We start from the raw sequence: 22,698 nt of genomic DNA on the forward strand, positions 1-22,698 counted from the left end.
ATGGTGCAATTATGGAACAGTGGCAAATATATTAGCAAAGAACAAATTAAAACAGAGTTAGGACAGGGACCTTGATTAGTCTTCTTTAACTACACCTGAAAAGACCTATTACAGATGCTTGATGGTCTTATCAACTTAGAAGGTGGGTGGACGCCCTATGAAAATAAAGGTTCCCGATTCCAAAGTAGTGTCTTAGAGACATACTTCTCGATTCGATTATCTACAGTGTTGAGCCTGCTGAGGAAGGTGGGCTCACATTTGGACAGGGCTCATTCAGAAAGATACCTGGGGAAGGAAATGTCAGATACCCTCTGGAGGTTGATATAAGGGTGAACTTAGAAAATCTCTGTCACATGTCAATATAAAATGCATGGAGTCCAGCGGTTGCTGAAAAGGCAGTATAATCATGAACATTGGCTAGGAGGCTCTAGAGTATTAGCCCTCTTTGTTGGCAGGAAGAAATGGATTTGCATGTATGGTAGGGCTGTACATTAGACCAGAATTGGAAGGAAGTAGTGTTCTGGATTGGAGACCTGGAGGTGATTCAGAGAGGGAGGATTCACCATCTCTTCTGTACATGACACAGTCTGTCATTTGCCGCAAGGGCATGTCTTGTATCCATTTAGAAGCAGGTGTTCTTCCCAATGGTTGCTTAAAGCCAGGGAAATATTTGAAAAAGGTAAACTAATCATCTCGTTGAACCAATCCACCAGGAATTTAGAATGGTATCCTTTCTTGGGGAAGTGAAGGATTCGGAAGATAGGGACAGGGGAAGAGGGACATGAAGGCTCAGATGCTGCAAATTAGAATGAATATCTTATTTAGGATGCTTGGCCGATATCAATCACTCTTCTTATGCAAGGGTTCAAGAGAACGGTTCTCTTTTTTTCTAACACTGGCACGCCTCCACCCCAAGGTAGAATATTGCTTTATGACTCTTATGGACAGAACATTCTTCCTAGATTGGCTACACAGACATGCAGTAGAAGTCAAACCTGCCTGGTCTTTTATCTGGAGGAGAACAGTATCCAACACCACTGAAATAGTATTAGGTTTAAGAACATCAGTCGTACGGGAAGCAACAATTTTTATATTTTCATTTGGAAGTTAAGGCACAGATTATCTCTGTGGCAGGGTTTCTATAATGTCCGTTCAGTATGGACCATGTAAAAACCTATTTGGGAGGATTGTTTTACTTTTACAAATACTCAAATTTTTAAAATCAATAAACCTTGATTTAAAAAAAAAAAACAATCTCACGCCTGTCAAAGAAAATAACATTGTACACTGCAGCACTACCCTTGGAAGTTAGAGAAATAAACATTTGTCCTGTCTGGGTCGTATGTCTTGAAAATACAAAATAAATTAAACATGACTGAACGGAAGAGAATGAGTCAAGTACAATTTGCTTTGGGCTTAAATTAGAGGGGGAGGGCAGAGTATGGCAAATATAGCGGCCCGATTATAGACAACTGGCTTACAGTACGTACCTTCGAACTGCAGCAAAGACAGAAAAACAATGTTGCGTGTTAAGTAGCTTGGTAGTAAACTATGCATCAGAAAAGAAATATATATATTTTTTAAAGAAAACGTTGGTTCTCCTGCACCGATTCATAGCATTCTATTCAAATAGGTCTGTCTGTATTGTCACCTTAGATCCTTATGAAAAACGACTTAAAAGAAGGTAGCTTATGAAAACTTTGCAAAGCGCAGAAAAGTCAAAAGGTATCTTAGTTGCAAAGAGAAAAGAAAACAAGATGGTTGTCTCTGTCTTCCCTCTGTTTCCCCTTCCTTGCCTCGTCGCGCCTTGAAACACTTGTGTATAGGCGCGTTACAAATGCCATATCATTATCATAGGAGGAAACCATGCCAGGTCTTTAAACAGATGCAGATGGGTGTAGGGAGGGTTGAGCTTCAACGCCAACACAAAGACATAGGAGATTAATTCTGCAGAGGAACTGTTGCTGGTGGATGTGACATATGAAAAAGCTAAAATTAGAATATACTACTCTGGGTCAATTAGGGGTCAGGTTGAGGAACACTGGAAACTTTTTTTTTTTGCAATGGGTAAGCAAACCGTAAAAAATAAATCAAAAAATGTTTTGGATTACATTTCAATTACTTCGGTCTTATTTTCAAGTTTTACATTTTGCGGGCGTTTTTTTGGGGCTTTTAACATGGGTAGTTTTTTTATCATTATATATTTGAGGATTTAATTAACATAATTCTAAATATAATTAACTATATTCTGATCATTTCCAGCCATACATTTTACTGGATTTAACTAGTGGATTAAATCATTTCGGTCTATTTGCAACATTTGTGTTATTTTGTATTTAACTTAGAAAAACAATTGTTGGACCTTTCACAACCACATCTTCATGCCAACAGCATCCCAACCACATCATAACGACATCACAGCACACAAGCCACTTAATCGTGTGTGCCAGCTGTAACCATTCTTTACTTTGTTCTACCCAAGTTATGTGTTGCATATTTGTTGGTCTTGTTAAAACATCCAAACTTTTAACACTAAACCAATAATTCAGGTTAATTAAACTGTAATCGATACCGCTTTTGTAGGCCACAACAGCTCAGACATCACCTGAACCTTCCCTCGTTGCTGTATCTCAGGCATGCTTTCAAACAAGATTGGGTAGTTTTGTAAGCATAATTATGCTGCCTTTTGAGTTTCCTAGTGCCACCTGTCCAAATGCCCCAGCTTTGGTCTGCCTCTTTTTTAATACATTTTAATACTCCCGGCGTTCGAGCTCGAGATAAAATTCACCCACTACCAACTTCATGAACCCCACTCACTTCAGTAATATACTATTCTTTTCTTGTAGCAATTCTTCTCTGCTCGCTATTGTCTGAATGCCCCTTGTATCGCTTGGCCCATTATAAACATTCACTGATAACATGTTCGTTCTTGTTGGGAACTTTATCAGGAGAGCCAATAAATCATTGGAACCCGTCTCCACATCCACAATAAGTCTTTCACTGGGATGCCCTTTGTAACTGGCACAAAATAGTCAGCGTATCCTTCCATACATATCTCACTTATTGCCCATGTTGCATGGAAGCAGATTATATCATCGTCTCTAATCAAGCTGTCAAAGTCCACATTTACATTTTTCAAGAGGGCGGCCATGTTTCAAAGTATGAAAACGTCATGTATCAAGCCTTGCGATTGTCGCGATTTATGTGGAGAGTGTCCACTAGTGGACAAAGCAATCTGTCAGTCTAGTTCCTCAAGAGCAAACATTTGTGCACAGGCTTCTGATGTCAGTCCATTGAGCAAAATAGGTTCCCTTGTGCTTTAGTGACCAGTGATGAGTTCACAGAGGGGATTTGTTTTTCAGTTGTTGCTTCTTGTGCTGGGAAAACGATTTGTGACTTGCTATAGCCAGTCTCCTGTTGAGAATCTAGATGCCTTCTACTGTCATTTGTATTGGCCTGGTCCATTGACGTAGGAGACGCTCTGCCATGAATTGTGGCCACATTAGGAGGAAGCATTCTATAGCCAAGAAAGTAGGCTCTCAATTAAATACGTGTCCACTAGTGCGATACAAATATAGTTGTAATACGTTTCCAGGAACAATGAGGCGGGTCCTCTGTAATATATCCTCTTGCATAACTCAACCACATCCCTTACCATTTTGCAACCAGTGGATACATTTATTGCAGAGACTTACAAGGATTGCTTTTTGAAAACGAACGTTTGCCCATTCGCAGCCTGTTCCCAGCACTGCGAGCCACAAGGGGCTCTTGCTGAGACGCGCTCGCCTTCAGGAGGAGGAGCTTGCCAGCGTCCACGTGACTGATCACGTGACCCTTTCACATCATTTAACGCAGCTCCAAGCACCCTTGCGGCGTTAAACCCAACGGGGTAAAGGGCACTGACTGTTGTGCGGCTGTTTGGCGCTGTAGGAGCGAACATGAAGGTAACTGCCATCATATACATACTATTGAAGATCTTCCGCAAACCGCTCTAAAACGGCCCCTGGTCTTGATTACAAGTTAAGTGCTCCTTCCAGGAAGTAGAAACCCGGGATATTGAGGAAGGCTACATTTACACAAATAAACTCTGCAGCGTGTTAATATCCTCTGGTTGTTTTGGTTAGCTCTTTCAACATACCCTCTTACAACCAAGGCACTAAATGAGACTTCGTAGTTCTCCCGACATAGAAAACATGCCTGATCAGGAAGGCTCATATTAGGTGGAGGGGAGGGGACAGGGATTGCAGCTCAAAATACCCCCGTTCAAAACCCAATCCAGCCAGCCCCGGTCATTGTACAAGCTCTCATTCACACACATGGCCAGCATATAAGGGGGGAAACAGCCCCCGCTTCCCTCATTCAGGAAGGATGGAAGCGTAGGCTATAATACACTATCACAACAAAGAAGATCCAGAGTAGAATAAAGGATTATTTTCCCAGGAAAAGAAATAAAAGTGTGAATGATTTGACCGAATTATCTGATAGTATATGGCAGCCCTTTGTGCCCAAGAGGGTTGAAAAAGGGACACCTCCCTTCAAAAAGCCTCAGAATACTCCTCTGGTATTAGATGTAAGCACGCAAAATGAGGCAATTTTTCCAACTTCTCAGGAGCTCCCAGATGGTTCTGGAATTGCCTCTACCAGTGCTCCATCTCAAGCTACTGACGGTACATTGGCAGCGCTCAGCTTTGTGTTAAATTCTTTGGTCTCAGTCTTTGAACTTTTAAAATCAGAGGTGCAGACACAAACCGGCTTATTGTTGGAACAATCTAATGAAATGTCAAAGAATGAATCGGCAATGGTTTCTCTTAGTAACATCATGAATACCATCCTGATACCCACTCTAGAAGAAACACAAGTGGAAGGTGTGAAACAAGGTCTGGACATTACTCAAATTTACAGCCTATTGAAGGAGGGGAACAAGGGAAACATTGCCACGCAGGAACTTCTTAAAGATCTTCCAAGGAAAGTCCTAAATCTCCAAACCCATGGTCAGTCCATCAGTGAAGAGGTACCAAAAGATAATTCAATCTTTGATGACACCCTGTTATCAGAATCAATCTTGGAAGAATTCAGGAGACTTGCCAATGTGCACATTGATGTGATAGAAGAGACTTCTGTCAGCGAAAGCCCCTCTTGTAATGAAACAAACTGGAACCCTGTGGCCTCTCAGAACTTTAAAGGGAGAAAGAGGCAAAAAAGGAAAAGAGGGCACAGCGCAAAATCTACAACCTCATTCCTGCAGTTGAAAAGAGCCCAGACAAACAAATTAAAAAAAATGTAGCCACAAAAAATACAGGAGTAAACTCTTTCCTGAAAAACCTGGCTCTACCAACTGACGAGAAAATACCAGAAATCATTGTACTGGCCTCATTAGTTTCTGAACTAGCACAGAGCTCTGGCCCTACACATATTAACTCTATCAAACCAGCCCCTGGGAATAAAGGAAAAAAGACGGGCCTTCCACTCCAAAATACTGACCCTCGGGGCCCCAAAGTACAAACTATAAGCATTGGTCTGCAAACAGACCCTGCAATCTCTCCGAAAAAGGTCCGGAAGACTCAATGCCTAAAAATGGGGCTTGAAAACATTAAGATTGCCCCAATATTTTTAAAAAGCAAGCCACGAAAGATCCAACAAGAAAACCCCATTTCAGAGTCTACAAAAGCAGTCATTAAGACTGCTGTGGAACTGGCTCCTATTTTTCTGAAACCTACGATAAAACCAGTATTATCTATGGTCCAGACTGTTCCTCGTCAACCAATTCATACTCAAGAGGAAGGGTTTTTAAGGCCCATAACTAATGAGAATGATAGCTGGAATGGTGTGGGAAAATCAAGAAATTTGCCATCTCTTACCCAAGGGAATGATGGACCTGTGGTCATCACACCTGTGGAGAAAGAGAATGATTTTGATGTGGTTGACTTCAAAATCCCAAAAGGCGTGGTTGAGGCTGGTCAAACAAAATAAGAACAATTCACTTTGTAGATCTGTGATATTGTCTGAGATCAACAACAAAAAAAATCACAATCTGTTCCTTTTTTCATCAAAGGATATAGAGTATGTTAAATTTCCATTATGGGGGGATAAGTTCTTCGTGGAAATCGGATTGAATTCGACCAGAGCCCAACAAGCCCTGTTCAATAATAAAAATGTACTTGCCAGAGATGGCCTGATGGTGTTTAAGTCCAGTGAGGCGGGCATCCTTGAGAATGATCCCAGCTCAAAAAGAATGGGGGCAGAGGAAGTCGAAAAAAATGTAGGACCCATTGGGAAACGAAGAGAGTCTGATAGACCCATGGTGGCAGGAGCAAGCACAAACGAGAACCTCATAGCCAAACTCCCAGAGATCATCTCCCAAATAATCCTAGGAAACTAGGAGTAGAGGAAAATAGTCTTTAGTCAAAGGGGCTTAAGAGTAGTTTCCTGGAATACAAGGGGCCCAAGTTTCCTGAAAAGCAAAAAGGTGAAGGAGGAACTTTTAGGGCTAAATGACATTCTGCTATTCCAGGAAACGTGGCTTGTGAATCCTATTGAGATAGAAGGCTTCACAATTCTAAACCTACGGCCTCTCAAAAACTAAAAGGGAGACCAGCAGGTGGGATGATAACTGCATTTAAAAACTCTAGCATAAAAGAAATTACACCATTATGTAACAACGAAGTGGGGATCCAAGCTTGTAAAGTATCATTGGACATGGATAAACTTCATTTCACCATGGCAATCATCAACATTTACTGAAATCCCGCTAACCTAAAACTCCAGTATTTTTTAGAAACCCTGGACTCCGTACTAACAACGGTGAAGACCGACTATGAGGGAGCACACATTCTTTTAGCAGGGGATCTAAATGCAGACCATATCCACCCTAGGAGTAGGATGCTTAGGAACCTTAAGCTGAGTAAATTGCAAAAAGGAAAATTGTGGAGGGATTTCCTGACCTCTTGGGATCTTGAAATGATTCAAGTAAAACTCAAGGGTGATGAAAAAGTGGTAGCAACCTGGCGTCAAGGGATCTTCGAGTCCACTCTAGACTACATCTTTGTATCTCCCGGTCTCTCAGTCCTCTATCCAAACTTTTCCCTAAACTGGAAGGGGGGGGGAGGGTGACCATGCAAGCTTGGAACTCCTGTTCCCTGATATACAGAAGTCTCAGCACCTTTATAACAAGCAGGAACTTGAAGGTCTCAAAGGAAAATTGAGAGTAGTAAAGTATAAACAGGGTGGGAAAACACTGAACAAACTACTGGAAGCAGTTCCCCCTCAATATGGTGTGATGAATTCCACCCGGAGAAATTCAGGAATTTTGTTTGGTCTATCCTTCCGAAAAGTGAAATAAAGGCTGCAGGTAAACAAGAACATCTTCATCCCTTCGATGATGAAACACAAAAGAGAAAGAGAACCTTGCGACAAACATTGCGTCGTATAAGAAATGGCCTGGATGATTCCACCACATGTAAAGAAAAACTAAGATTGGCCAAACAGGCCTATAGAAACTGGTTAAAAAATCATAAGTACCAGAAACTACAGGAAGATGGAGAGAGAATGCTCTATCTACTCAACGCAAATAACTGTAGAAACCTTTGGGTGGAGTTGAGCCAACTACAGACCGTTCACAACAATTCTCTCTGTAATTTTGTCCCAGAGCAAGAATTGGTGGCACATCTGTCAGACAACTTTAAAACAAACTGGTTCCGTAGATTTCATCTTGCCGACAGACCCACATTGGACCCTTTCATTCGATGAATAGGACATCGTGGAACTCATACTATCTTCTTCCACATCGAAAGCGGCAGGTCCCAACGGCTTTACCTATCAGGTCCTTAAAAACAACCCGAAAATGTGGGCCAAGCTGCTAAACCGCCTCTTCAAGGAAATTCTGCAAAACAGGGTTTTTCCTCCATCATGAAGCAATGCATTAGTCATCCAATTTTTCAAGGTGGGCGATCGGTTAAGACCATCAAATTATCGCCCCATCGCCCTCCTTGATATTGACATTAAACTCTTCATGCAGCTGCTGCTAAAAGACCTCCCACTCTGGGTGGATTTCAGGCAGATCATCTCACAACACCAAACAGGTTTCAGAAAAGGGCTCTCTACCAGCCTTAACGGGCTCATTCTGAACCTACTCAGCGAAAAGACATATGAGAAAGAGGGTGCCCCCCCACCCCCTCTATGGTGCTTGGGTCGACCTGTCTAAAGCATTTGACCTAGTGGATAGATCCCTTCTGTGGCGGAAACTCCATAGATGGGGGATTCTGGCTCCACTACTAGCGATGCTTATGGAACTCCACAGGAACACCACCATAAGACTGAGGTTGGATGATCTGGGTCACCTGTCAGATTTAATACAGGTCTTCAAAGGGGTGCAGCAAGGTTGTCTGGGAGCACCCCTATTCTTCAATTTATTCCTGTCAGATCTAGGAGATTTTCTGGCTTCGTCATCACTTGCCAGCCCCAGGATAAATGGGAGGAGAATACATTGGCTGGCCTACACAGACGGTCTAGTTTTGCTGGACAGCTCAGCGATTGGTCTGCAGCGGCTTTTGTCCAAAATAGGGGAATATGCTTTACAAAAAGGGCTACTAATCAACCCTTTGAAAACCAAGATTCTCATCTTTAAACACCCTAAAAGGAATCTGGGCTCTAGAAAATGGGTCTTGGATGGAAAAGCAGTTCCCCAGGTCGAAGAACTTACTTATCTTGGCTACGAAATCTTAGCCTCTCCTGCTCAGAATAAAGTTTCGACGGCCATTTTGGACAAAGCCTCTAAGATCATCTTGCAAATGAAGAAACTGAATGGTGAATTCTGCAAATTCTCACTTCTCCCTCTTATCAAATACTATACGGCCAAGGCAGTCCTGGTTGTCTTGTATGGACTGGAAGCAAAACCTCTGCTTTGGCATTACAACTGGGATAAAATGGAGGGTCTTCTATGGAAAAAATCTTTAAATCTCCCAATGTGTACTCCACTAGTAAGCCTTAGGTTTGAGTTGGGCCTGACGTCACTGGGTTGTCGAGCAGATTGGAAACTCCTTTCCCTTTACCGTGAAATAACAACAGCTGGCCAGTCCACTCTTTACTTTGATGTAAAGAAACATCTTAAAAAAGCAAAATCAAAGCAACTCAATGGTCTGGAGAAGAAAGTGGGAGGCATTCTGCTTAGGCTCGAATCAACACCAGATACTCTTGCCTGCAATCCCATGAAAGTAAAAAAACGTTTGGAAACAAGAGACTGGATCACTACCATCGATGGAGTAAGGAACCTAAACCCTCCAAACCTTTTTCTCAAGGCGGATAGAAATCTTGGTTCCCTTCCTCGCTATCTCCAAAAGTTTCCAGAAAGAGTTATAAGAAACAATTTCATGAGATTAAGACTCAATATAGCCCATTCGGGGGAAATTTTGGCTATAAGAAACCAGGGGGACAAAGTTAAAAAACTTAGCAAATATTGTGATCCTCCAAGCCACCAATCCCTCAGACATCTGCTAATGGAGTGCGAAGGCACTTGGGAAACAAGATTGTTGTTACTTGGAAGATTTGTGGCTAAAGAGGAGAGTTTAACGAGTGACCTGTTCTGGGACAGACTGATCGCTGGTCAAGAAATCATGCTCACGGCCACAATAGTCAAAGTTTTGGAAACATTTTCCATACTCTCAAGCTCAAAAGCCATTGACTAAGTGTGTAAGCAAAACAAGGGCCTCGTTCGGTCTTCGCTTGGTGTCCCCAGGCTTTTTATATTCTATTTTTAATATATTTTTTTTGTATTTTGTATTGTTCTCTTGTTGTACTGAGGTTTTGTAAAGGTTTTTCATTTAAAACCAAAACAAATAAATAATAATAAAAAAGGATACATTTAAATTAGAAGGGCTTTGCCCTTTTGTTTACTTCTCTTAGTTCAGATGCATTTGTCATATATATATCAATGCCCTTTTCTAGTAGTAACCATTATTGCTCTTTCTGCTCGGCTCAAATCTGTGTTGGTTCCTGCTTGTGAACTTTTTGATAACTTGGGTTACTTTTTGTGTTCTTGGGTGGGGGAGGGGGCAGCTAAATGTTTGTTAGTTTACCATCTTTAAAGCACTACCACCATCTTCACTAAAATCTGCTGCTCAATCATCATCAGTGTTAGACTTATATGGTCTTGGATGGCTTTTCCAGTATCCATCTGTCATGATGTTATCTGAACTAGGTTTTAACAACTTGGCACTTCCCCAGCCACCCGCTACACATCGGAGCTCTTTGCCAAGTGAACTCTTCAGTCATCTCCTTGCATAGCTCAATTTCTTGTTTTAGGAATGCACATCCTACCCAGCAAAGTATTTTCAATCGTGTTTGCACTGTCCCACAAACTTCTCTCCTCACATTCCCCTCTTACTATGTTAGAACAACTTTTAGCCTATGTAGAGTGTAAATTATCTAGCTTACTTATATGACCAGGCTCTGCAGTGAATATCAACATACCCCCTTGTCTATGTGATGGCACTGCTATACTTTTTGTAGATGAAGATCTAATTTCCACTTAACCGAGATCTTGCTCCAACATCTCACCCAAAGCTAGAACTCAGTGAGGCAACTTCATCACATAATGTGATATCTTCAGATATTTTCTATTTTAGTTATTGCACATTTGTAAGGCACCCATACAGCAAAAAGTGTTTCCAGGTGCCACAAGATTAAGGGGAGGGGGGAACATAGGAGGATAAACAATAAACAATCCTACTAGGCCTTGCGACATTCGGATCGTGCAAGGGGCTGGCTAAGGGGAGCCTTGAGGGTAGGTTGCCTGGGACAAGATAAGGGTCAAAAGGGGGAGGGCGGACCAGACTAAGTGGTCTAGTCAGGGGGTCCCCGAAGGCAAGTGCTGGTAAGGGGGTGCTGGGGCAGACTGGTTGAGGGAGGAACTGGACTCTGCATGACTCAGACGGGACCAGGTAGCTAGTCGCAGCAGCAGGCGGGAATTAGCAAGGAAGGGGGGTGGAGGGGAGAGGGAAGGAGAAGGAGAAAAGGAAGGTCTTGAGAAGCTTCCGGAAGTTAAGGCAATCTGGCTCAAGTCTAAGAGGGGCGGGGAGGCCTTTCCAGAGGGAGGCTCCTGCCGAAGAAAGATCTATTCCCCCACACTCTGCTTGGAGAAACATTTGACCTGCAGAGAGTTAAGAGCTAGAGGACCGAAGAACTCTAGCAGGGAGGTATTCAGGGAGAGAAAGTTCGATGTAACGCATATTCAAATTAGACAGTACAGAAGTACCCTCCACCCCCTGTCCCCTTCTATGTTGAACATATATTTCAATATTTGGAGCATTCAATGTTGCAGCTTCTGAATTAAAATGCCCACTCTGGTTTTCTTCCAAATCATACGGTAATGATTCAGTAGCATAAATGAAAACCTAAGTCCTCCTGTTTGGGAGATTAACCACAGTATACTTCTGTGTAGGTTGTGTTAGGCCAAATCATTAATTTGTCGTTCATTTGACCATTTTGCTAGAGATAAATAAGCACAATAAAAACAATACGAGCCACAGCTAAAAGCTAATAAAACATCAATGTTAACAATAATAGGTGAAACACCAGAAACTATTCAAAACTATTTTTTAAAGAATTTTAAAATGGAGGTATAAGCACTGTCGGGTTAACATTCTTTGAGCAAAACATGACATGGGTTCCAAGCTGATGAAATAGGCCCTGGTCACCTGCCCCCACTGGTTCAAAACTATTCAACTCTACGTAGGACTATACAAATCCCCATTTACAGATCACAATACCAGAGTCCATGCAAGTTGCAAGACAATGAAATACCCCACCACCCACCCAAAATCACTTGGCCTTTTAAGAATTCGTAGGTCGCATACATAATTTCAGAGACGATCATGGGTTCCACGGCAAAATTAAGTCTCTGGTCCCCTTCAGTAATGCAAGCCTAGATAGGTCCCATTGGAAAACTAAAAAAAAAACTGAGCTTCTAAGCTGCATAGTTTGATAAATTACCCTTCAATGTTCATTCAATGCCACCATTTGCAGCCCTACAGATGGTGTGTGCTGTGTCTCCTTGTAGGATGAAGAAGCTTTGCTCTGCCTTACCAAGTCTTTTTGCTGGAGAAGTCAGTTTTCACTTTCTACAACAGAGGAGGAGTTCAAATACCCTAACTAACACGCAGCATGAGCTGTGCGTTTCCGTGTTTCTCATGCACCGTGGCTGGACTGAACAAGAAGCGGATGCCCGGGATTGAATTTGAAAAAAACGTGCAACTGGATCACTCTTAAGGTGAGAGTCTAGCGACTTTGGCTCGCTCCTGTAGCAGGTCGTGCTAGGGTATGTTTTTGTTTGTTGCATAAACGAAAGCCTTTGGCATTGTTCCTATTGGAGAGCTTTTATGAAGCGGTTTTCCTCTGTAGAGCGTGGGCAGTGATTAGTGGTGTAATATCCTCTAATTGACGCTCATTTACATATAGAGTCTGGGAGGTGTGTCGACAGATGCCACACATCTGAGCTACTCAGGACACTTCTTCATAGGGGGCTTTCTCTATGCCGGTTTCTCGCCCACTTCCAATTTAAGAGGCCTACATATACAGCACAGGTATTGACTGTGGGTACTTACCTTGCAGCCACATTGGCAAACCTTTTATAACTCAAGAACAGTGACTGCAGGCATCTTGCTTTTGAACCGTTCTAGTAATTCCCGAGAAGCTGTGAGCAGTGACTGTGGGCAGTCTGCCTTTGAACCACTCCTGGCTTGCCCAAATCTGTGGGCTTTCTGTCTTTACCTGAACCCCTATAGTCCTTCTAATCAACTCCTCTCTGCCCATCTTCTCTCCTGAATGCATTTAAGAAGTGGGTGTCCCACGATGGGCAGATCAGATCCTCTTACCTATGTTACGGACGCAGAAATCCTAAAGGCTGTAAACTTTCCCTTACCGCCGTCCCCAAAGGATGAAATACCTCTGCAAATTAATGAGGACAAAGTTTTCATTAACAATAACAATCCGGGGCAAGTAAGGGAAAATCCTCCCAAAATATTTCAGCAAAGAAGCCCCCTCCGACCCAAACACCTGGAACTAAACTAATAACTTCCTTTTTTCACCTAACAAAATGTCAAAGAAGCCTCTTGAAACCTTGAAATCTTGTAGCGAAGAATTGGATTCTAATCCTCGGACAATCAAATCCGAATTGGTGAAGATGATCAAATCTTTTTATGCGACTACTGACCTATTAAACCTGACCACCCATGAAGCTCTATCTGACTACACTGAGCAAAGAAATCAGGACTTGTGCTCATTTTTCTGTGCATCACCTCTGCCTTTGGAATCCCTTCGCAGGTCACCTTTATCCACCCCCGATACTAGGCTTTGCTGGAAACCAACATTGGATCAGCCATTCACTGAAATTAACCAAGTGCTATGCATATTGGTGAAACTGAAGAGGATTTGAAAACTGATGTTCAAAATAATTGTGCCTTGTTGAACTTGTTGCTGGAGAAAACTGTAATATTAGCTACAGAGCATGAAAAATACACCATGAAATGTAAAGAAATGCCTTTGGTTAAAAGTATTCCTAGTATACCCCAGCCCAAATAGAGGACATACATGTGGTGGTTGGCCCTCCTGAATTCTCTGTATCAAATGCACAGGATTTCCCTGTTCCAATGAGGGATCAAGGTAGAGGGGATTCCAAAGAAGTACTTATACCCGAGGGTGATGATAATGTGATTTTTGTTAAGGATTGTACTATTGACATTCCTGATCTGGAGAATCAGATAACGACAAAGTCTATTAATCTATTTAAGTCCAATGTTCTCCCAATGATTGCAACTACCACCAAAACCAATAAGGGGAAAACTGGGCCGCTGGTTCAGCACAAAACACCATTACCAAGAACAAAAACATGTCCTCTGAAAAATATAAATCGAACCAATTGAAACATTTTTTAACTATCTTCTTTAAACAACCCATAGTGAGGGCTGTTTTTTCTGGCAATTTGCTGCAAAAATATGAGAAAAGGGGCCTTTTGAAGTGTATAGCCATGCAGGAAGCCCTTACAAAGGGGACTAAAAGGTCATTTGAATCAAAGATCTGCGGTAAAAACTCTGGAGTAGGCAAACACCTAAACTACAAAAATCCCATAGAGAAAAATGCTGTTGAACTGATTAAGGATAAGCCAATCCCTGAGAAGTCGATCATTAACAATGACACAGAACCCCATCCAAGATTACTGAAGGGAGGTTGCTATGTTATCAAGGAAGCCGGACTACAGCTTTAGATACCTCCTGGATGGGTAGTGTCCTGGGCAAATGGGTGCGACTGCAAACTCAGGAAGCCGATCTACTGGAAAATCCCTCCGAGGTAATGGCCTCCTCTATAAAATCTGTACCTAATGAACGAACTGTAAATGTTAATGCGAGCCCTCAAAGGGAAACTAAGGCCCCAATACATCAAGCCTGAGGCGGTGATGTCATATTGGCATGTGAAATGGGGGGGGGAGAGATTCCCAAGAGGTCCTATAACTAAGAATAATTCTACAACTTACGCCCAGCTAGGATCGAAGCTTACAGAGAGATCGTTAATGAGTTTACCATCAAAAGAATTGAGCTCCACAGGAATTTGCTCATTAGAGAGAAGCTTGCCTGAGAATAAGGAGGTTATTATGAGACGTACTACAATCTTACAACTATTCTCGAAATTGCCTAAACTAAAACATATCACCTCTATTGACATGAAAAGGGTTGACTTCCTGCATCATGGACAAACTCAATTCTTAAGGAACGAGACAGCTTGAGAATTCTGGCATTTGATGTTTCCATCTTCAACCCTACATTGAAGAGGAAAAATCCATCAGTGCCTATCGCCGAGATTGAACAATTGAAGCAGAAAATGCACCAGTCAGAAACTACTAATAACTGGGTGCAGCTCATTAAAGCCTTGTATTAGCACCATCAATGCTCTTTCTTTGGGATGTGAAGAGGTTTCCAAACTTGGCACCATACCCTGGAACACTCTGGGAAATAAAAATGTATTCTCAGACCCAGCTCTCGGGGAAAAGCTCGCTATTTCACACATAATCACTCTTCAAGAAACCTGGCTGACGCAGGCCCCCACATTTGATGGCTTTGCAATTAACTACCAGCCAGTTGTGCAAGGCCCGAGAGGCTGCCCCTCGGGGGATTGCGAACCTTAATTAAATTCTGGTCAGAGATAACAGGGATAGACTCTGTTGACATCTCTAGGGGTGTTCTAGTGACCCATATTAACGTAGGGAGAGAATCTCCACTCAAACTACTTGTTGTCAATGTCTATTGGCACAAAGGGCTGGGTTCCTTGAACAAGGTCCTTGAATATTTACAGGTCTGTCTGTTGAATGGGTAGGTCTGTGCCCCAAGTAGACATGTCGTGGTACTAGGGGACTTAAACTCTAACTGCCCATCTCCTTCCAATGAACATGATTTGGTGCATCCCGCAAATATCAATGATAACAAGAGGAAGGTTATCGTTGGCTGGCAGCCTTAGAGGGATTGGCTTTATGGCCTCTTAATGAGGCCCCGTCTTCCAAAGTCCAAATTACACACACTTGGAGTAATGGCACTTCAAGGTCAACTCTGGATTATATCTTTGTGGATGATGTCCTTCGTATCCATTGTACTAAATTCCGGGTCACCTTTACAAACTCTAGTGAGCATGCTATAATCAAAGGCAACTTTACAACCCATGGAAATGTCAATTTGGAGGATAACGCCATAAAATCTCAATATGTCTTAGATCTGATTGTAAATAGTGCAGGCTCCCAGGTTTGCTGGAACAAGGGTAAAGTGGATACAGTGAATTCTTTTTTAGATGACCATCTCCGGTTAACAGATTTCGTGTAGAAATGTAAAACCTTCAATTCAAATTAATTTGTTTTTTTTTGTAAAATTCCTGCTAAAACCTAGCGGTGCCACAGTGTTGAGGCCCCCCAGGGAAATAAAACTAGTCATAGGCATGCCCAAAATCATGAAGTTATTGAGCTTAAAAGAGATGCGGAAGAAGCTCAACCAATTAAAAGAATGTAAAACTTAAAGCCCCACCCAACACATGGAAGATAAAAGAAGAATTCACCAAGGATATCGAAATTGAGTAAGACAATCCAAAGTCTCTCATGAGCAATGGGACGGAGAAGCAATGATTCTCTGCCTCAAGGACAATAACCTCTGAGCATGTTGGCAAAAAATTAACACCAGTGAATCTCCACAATCCCTGCTTCAAATAAATGGAGTTTCCGAATCAGACTGGGTCTCTTACTTTGGCCAGGTTTTTTGACTCTGGCAAACACTACAGGGGAAGGAGTCTTGCCACCATGGGACTCTAGTGTGGTTTTGCAGTTAAACTTTCGTGAAGACATGATCCTAGGAGTTATAAATTCAATTAGCTCCTCAAGGGCGCCAGGACCAAATGGCCTGGCTAACCTTGTGCTCAAGTCTGAAAGGAAATCATGGACCAGTGTACTCTGTCGTATTTAGAAACGTACTTGCTACAGGAACATTTTCATCTACGTGGTCAACGTTGTTCCAATATATAAAAGAGGAGATAGAGCCAATCCAACGAATTATCGCCAACTAGCGCTGCTTGACGCGGACAGTTCGCCTCAATTGTGCTTTACCATCTAGAAGCATGGATAGTTGAGAAGGTGAAAATCTCTAAGTGGCAAACTGGCTTTAGACGCAATATGGGAACGCAATATGAGAACTTCCCTCAAAGTATTAGTGATTAACACGATTCAAGATTTTGCGCTGAACGGAAAATATACGGCTGTTTACGGTGCATCACTCGATTTAATGGCAGCTTTTGATCTGCTTGATCGAGAGCTACTTTGGAAGACATTGGAAAGCTGGGGAATCCCAGCTGGCAGTCTCAATCTGTTAATTGCTCTTCACCAAAAAAACCACTCCAAGTCCGATTGAACAGTCACGAAATCCTATCAAGAGAGATCCCCACTGCAAGGGGAGCGAGACAAGGCTGTATGGTTGCACCATGTCTGTTTAATCTGTATTTGGCGGATATTATGGAAGCCCTAAATGATGCTTCCTTAATTGCGCCAAAAGCTATGAATCTCTGCCATCAATGGCTCTCTTACACTGATGACTTTTTCCTATTTGACGCCACTAGAATAGGTCTGCAGCATCTGATCTCATCTTTTGTAGCCAATATGAATACTCACAGGCTCTCTGTTAATCCTGTTAAATCTAAAATAATTAGATTCTCCAACAATAGGAAGCAAAGCAATTTTAAATGGTATATAGGTAAAACACTGATCCAGTGCACAGAATCATTAGTTTACTTCGGAATCCCAGTGCTTGCAAGACCAACTTGGCGCAACAGTCTGTTATGGTTGAACAATTTAATCTCAAAGTCAATGGCACACATAAAATGATTGAAGCTAAATTTGCAAATTTTCACTTCAACCTGTAATTCGCTACTACGAGGCAAAAATTGTATCTAAAAGATATGTGTGGTATAGAGACCCATCCTTTTTCACATTAAAATACTTGCATACTATGGAGGCTAAGAATTTGGAAAACTGTATTGAGACTTCTCCTAAGTCTGCCTGGAGTGGTTGTGCAATACGAACTGGGCATCGCCTCCATCCAATCATGTGCCTATTGGAAAATTGGCTCCACCTTGTAGAAAATGTTGATCCCGACAGAGAATTCTCTTTTTGAAGATTTTAACCATCTTCACATCTTACAGGCGGGCTCACATATGAGAGCGATAAGGACTCTCTGCTCCACAATACTGGAAAATTTAAGTTGTACTGTCCAAGACCTGACCGACTCTCCTGAGAGACTACTGATCGACTTCATTCTTACCCCCCTCGCAGACATTTAAGGGCACAATATAAAAGGCAAGGTGTTTTGGCTCCATTTCTTAGTATCTATCCTGATAAGGTGACACAAAAGAATTTTACTCGCGTTCGATGGAATCTGTTAAAATCTAAACAAATAAATATGCCAAGACTCCAGCAACTGATAGATCCTGCAGGTTTTTGTAAAAATGCAGACATCACTGAATCCACCAAACACTGGGTGTTGGATTGTCCTGAGCTCGAGTCCATTCGAGAAATCTATCTAAACAAAGTGTTCCACACCTCGACATTAGCAGACAGAGCTTCATCTTGGAACATAAGCTTAGCGGGTTAAACTACAGCTGTTGTAGGTATATCTGCCTTTAATCCAGCGCTTTGTTTGGATGAGACATCTGTTTAGTTTATTACTTGTATTGCGCACCAGACCCGGGGGCATCACGGCACATTGCATAAGACAGCTTGCTTGGTTACATAGGGTACATATTCATACATAGGTGCAATCAAATGTTACATAAAAATACAGTCTGGAATGAGAGGATGATGTCTAATCAAAATAAAATACTATATTCATTTAAGGTAGCATATTATCATACAGAGTACAATCAAATATTACATAGAGTACAATCCAAAGTGAAAGATGTTGCCAATCACGAAACAGAGTAGAGTGCTATATGCATTTGGGTAACATATTGTATGTGCAGTTGTAGAGGGGAGGTGACCTAAAAGCATAGGCCTATGTTGGCCTAAATTAAATTCTATAAAAGTGAATATGAAAATCAAGATCTGAAATGCAATGATTATTCTGTAGTTGGTTGTACAGTAGGATGCAATAGATTGTACCTTAAAAGAATTCTATTTTTTATAATTGCCGTAATTTATAAACTTGTAAATATTAGGGTTTTGTAAATTGTAGACTTGTGTAATGTAACATTCTTATTTCTTCTCTTTTACATCCGATTCTCGTTTTCTATTCTTTTAGTATTTACATTGTAATTTTTTTAACGATGGAATGTATGAATTTACGTTTTACTAAAGGTTGAGATTTTTCTCAACTGAAAAAATAAAAGAGATAAGGGTGTATCAGCCACTTTTACTCTCTAAAAATAGTAAATACTCCCAAATAATTAAAATAGGGAGTAAAAATACTCCCAACTAAAAATACGAAGCAGACATGAAGGACCTTGTGCCCCTGCTTTCACCCAAACAACTCCAGGCATATGTTTGGACCAGTAGTGCATGTAGTAGTACCACAAGACGAAACTATTATTATTGCTTGATCGGAAAAGTAAACTGCATGAATTACTAGGTGGAAATAAAATATTAAGCAAACTTTTCTGTTTTCCAGTCATAACATTTTTATTCGCTTCTAAAATACTCCCATTGGGAAATGCACCCACATTTTTACCCTGAAAAAAATAATCAAAGTAAGAAAAACAAACCCACCGGCACTTAAATATAGCTAGCGCTTGGAAACAATTCCGAGGTGTATATACGCCTTATAAATACACAATCAAAAATAAATACCCGCTCGTACATAGAATGAAGTGCTCCTTCCTCGGTGATTCTCTCCCTAAGCACGTCTAGACGTCCTAGGTGAAACGTCGCGACGAATTCACTGAAATACGTCATAACGGTTTAAAGGCGTTTTAAAAAGTATCGGCAAACTTTTAAACAAACACAATGCTATCGGGTCTCATAGGGGCTTTAAATGTGTGCTTGAGAATGAAAGCAATATAAGGCCTCCCTGTACGAAACGCCCATGTCTTGATTCCAGGCAGCATCGGTTGAGCGTATGGGATCCAGAACTTTAGTGACTTTTATATGCATTTCTTTTAGCATCCATTAACGTAGACGTTCTCAACCCTTTGTTATATTGGTAAGAGGAGCCCTTTCGCAACCTCTTGAAAAGCACGTGGAAGCTGTAATTCGTTGTATTGTACTCCTCACGTGTTGAAATTAATCACATGATTTTATAAACATCTGGTTTTGAAATTACACTGGGCAGCCTGTTTTTGGTATCGTAGACACAGTAGCTGCTCCGCAGCTCATTTACGGCATGGTTCAGGCTCTGGAATACTCGCAGACGCAGAAACTGCTGTGCAGCTATTACACAGACCCTGCTCTGGTGTAACTTAGTGACTACACATATAACACCTGCGAGGCTAATGATTGCAGACTTGTACTGTCTGCAGTTCCAGTGCATACCGTGAAAGTAATGATTCCCCAGGGCTAATGGCTGCAGATCCAGTACTTTCTCTGGATCTTATGACCCTTCTTTGGATAATAACTGCAGGCACAGTGTAGGTTCTAGGTCTAATGGTTGCAGACACAGAAACAACACCCCGATGAATATTGGCAGACAGTACCTTCTCTAACGCCAACGGTAAAGGCCATCACATCCTTTGAGTGGAGCGAATGAGTGCAGACACAATACCTGCTCTGGAGCGAATGACTTCCTATACAGTATGTTTAGGGTAGCCAACTTTTGCGGGACACTTGCCCACAAGGCGGTGATGACGTCATCCTAACAATTTGTAAATTGATCTTAACACCTGGCTTTCCCTGATCTGTTCTTTGCAGTGAAAAGCAGCTTCCTACAGGGCCTGGGGAGGATTTTTTCATGTTAAATATTTATTCAGTGGTTAGAGTCAGCAGACAGCTGCCACTTGCCAGCCTCTGTTATTCCGATTTGTGGGGAATGTATGTATATGGCCCCCTCCCCGCTCCTATTATATAATAATGGCTGGCAAGTGGCAGCTAATCTGTGAGACATGCATGGATGGAGATGGACAGCAATTAGCTGTGGCCTGTGCGCCCTGCAGCGGCCGGCCTCAGCCCCCAGCATGCCTAATTGTGCTCGAACAGAGCAATTCGGGACAATCCGCGTCCCGTAGAGCCACTCAGCAAACTAGCAGACATATCCCCAATTACGGCGCAATCCCGCAAAATACGGGACAGTTGGCCACCCTAAGTACGATGTACCTGCTCATCAGCTACATCTGACAACACCTGCCCTGGGGCAAATAATTACAGACACAGTACGGGATTTGGTGTACCGATTCCAGACAAAGTACCTGCTAATCCTTTACATATGACAGAATAACTGCCATGCGGTTTATAACTACAGACACAGTACCTGCTCTGCACACTACGTACTCAGGGGCTAACGATTCCAGCCACAGTATCTGCTCTGAAGCTAATGGTATTTAACATAATATGTGCTCATGAGAAAATCTGGGGTTAATGACAGCAGAAAAAACCCCATGCACCCTTTCCTTCTCATGTGTCCTTTCCCATTCCTAATTCACACTCTCTGAAATGAACGTACAGCGTAAAGAAGTGATCAGTAGAGATAAACTGATCAGTAGACATAAACCATCGTGCCATGATTTTCAAAACATGTTTGGTGCAAGTGATGGGCTGGTTATTCACTTCACTTGCGCCAAAAAGGTGGTGAACGTGCACAAAGGACATTTAAATATGCACATTGGGGTGCTCTTTTCTCACCAAATGCAGAACTGTGCAAGGCAGAGGGTGGAAAATGTGCTCTGGCCATTTTCAAGTAAATCACAATTTCAAAAGAAGTGCACTTTTTAAAGCACAGGGGGAAAAACATTTCTCTGTGCCTATTTGGAACAGGTGCAGGGGGATATGAAATGTATGGGTAGATCACTTATGATCCTCTCATGCAATGAGTGAGTGAATGCTGTGTGTGAATAAGCAAGTGAATGTTGAGTCAAATAATGTGTGTTTGGGTGTGTTCATGCTGGGCCAGTGAGCTGATTTTGGCTGGTGCGGGCAGCACAGAAACACTGAACTTAAAAAATAAAAAGTACTTTAATGGCATTTTCAACAGTAAGACCACATGGAATCCCCTCCCCATCCCTTCTTGCCCCCATCTTCTCCCCTAACCCCCTCCTTGATCCCAACACATGTAACCAACAACGCACCCAGTCCTGCCCGCCCCCCTCTCGCCCGGAATACATAAACTGCAATCATCTTCTGGAGAGCGTACGCTTTTGGCAGGGTAAGACCTGCAATTTGCTGTGTGCACAGCATGTATTGCGCGTTTTTCTTTCATCCTCCCATAATATTTGAATGTGCTGCTGGGGGGTTGAGGATTGCTAGTTGAGCAATCTTTTTCTGCATTTCATTCAATTTTTGCTGCCTTCTTCGAATCACTCTGTTTGTGCACATTGGGCTACTTTGCACACCAGCACTTCCAAGATGGCTGCAACTTTTCGTATTGGTTGCCTGGGCCTTGAATGCACAATCAGTGCTACCGGAAGGTGGGAGCCCGCACTTTGACTAAGGCCGCTGTCTGCTCCCTGTCCGCCACCAGAACGCTATTTGGGGTCCTCTCAGCTTCACAACACCTGAAATGTCATGATGCTGCCACCTCACTCTTCAATAAAACCTGGACTGTCTTGCCATTTACACCTCTTGTACTATGGGTTAGTTCCCTCCTTTCTGACCACCCCCACCCTTTTGCCCTCACTTTCCTTCTCTGCTTGTTCTGCCATGTTAAGGCTCTCAAAGGCATTGTGATTCTGCACCCACTACTAGCATCCAATTCCAATTGTACTTTTCAAATTTAGCTGTACTTGTGCATTCTATTTGAAAGTCAAACTTAGCTGTGCTTGTGCATCCTATTTGAAAGTCAAACTTAGCTGTGCTTGTGCATACTTTTTGAAAGTTAAACTTAGCTCTGCTTCTGCATTTTGCATTGGGTTGAACTAGCAGTGTTCTTGTGTAGACTTATTGTGCCCTTTCTGCTTGAATTACATGCTTCTGTGTAACCTGCTGGCCCAGTTACTGTTCCATCCCGCTGTGCCTGTTTTACTCTTTCCTGTTTTCTCTACGCACCCATG

At 42.2% G+C, this 22,698-nt stretch overlaps 1 protein-coding gene across 2 annotated transcripts in view; it reads right to left on the reverse strand.

Annotated features, from left to right (window-relative positions):
- MLX (MAX dimerization protein MLX) overlaps window positions 1-19,427 on the reverse strand; it is a 366,376-nt gene extending 346,949 nt beyond the window's left edge. For both annotated transcript variants that reach the window (XM_069634428.1, XM_069634427.1), the window contains exon 1: window positions 19,362-19,427. The gene's annotated coding sequence lies outside the window, so the exon portion shown is untranslated. The remainder of the gene's footprint in view (window positions 1-19,361) is intronic.
- Window positions 19,428-22,698: the final 3,271 nt, after the last annotated feature.

This window comes from Ambystoma mexicanum, chromosome 13 (assembly GCF_040938575.1).
Source record: "Ambystoma mexicanum isolate Mex_15411 chromosome 13, UKY_AmexF1_1, whole genome shotgun sequence".
Lineage (NCBI taxonomy): Eukaryota > Metazoa > Chordata > Amphibia > Caudata > Ambystomatidae > Ambystoma > Ambystoma mexicanum.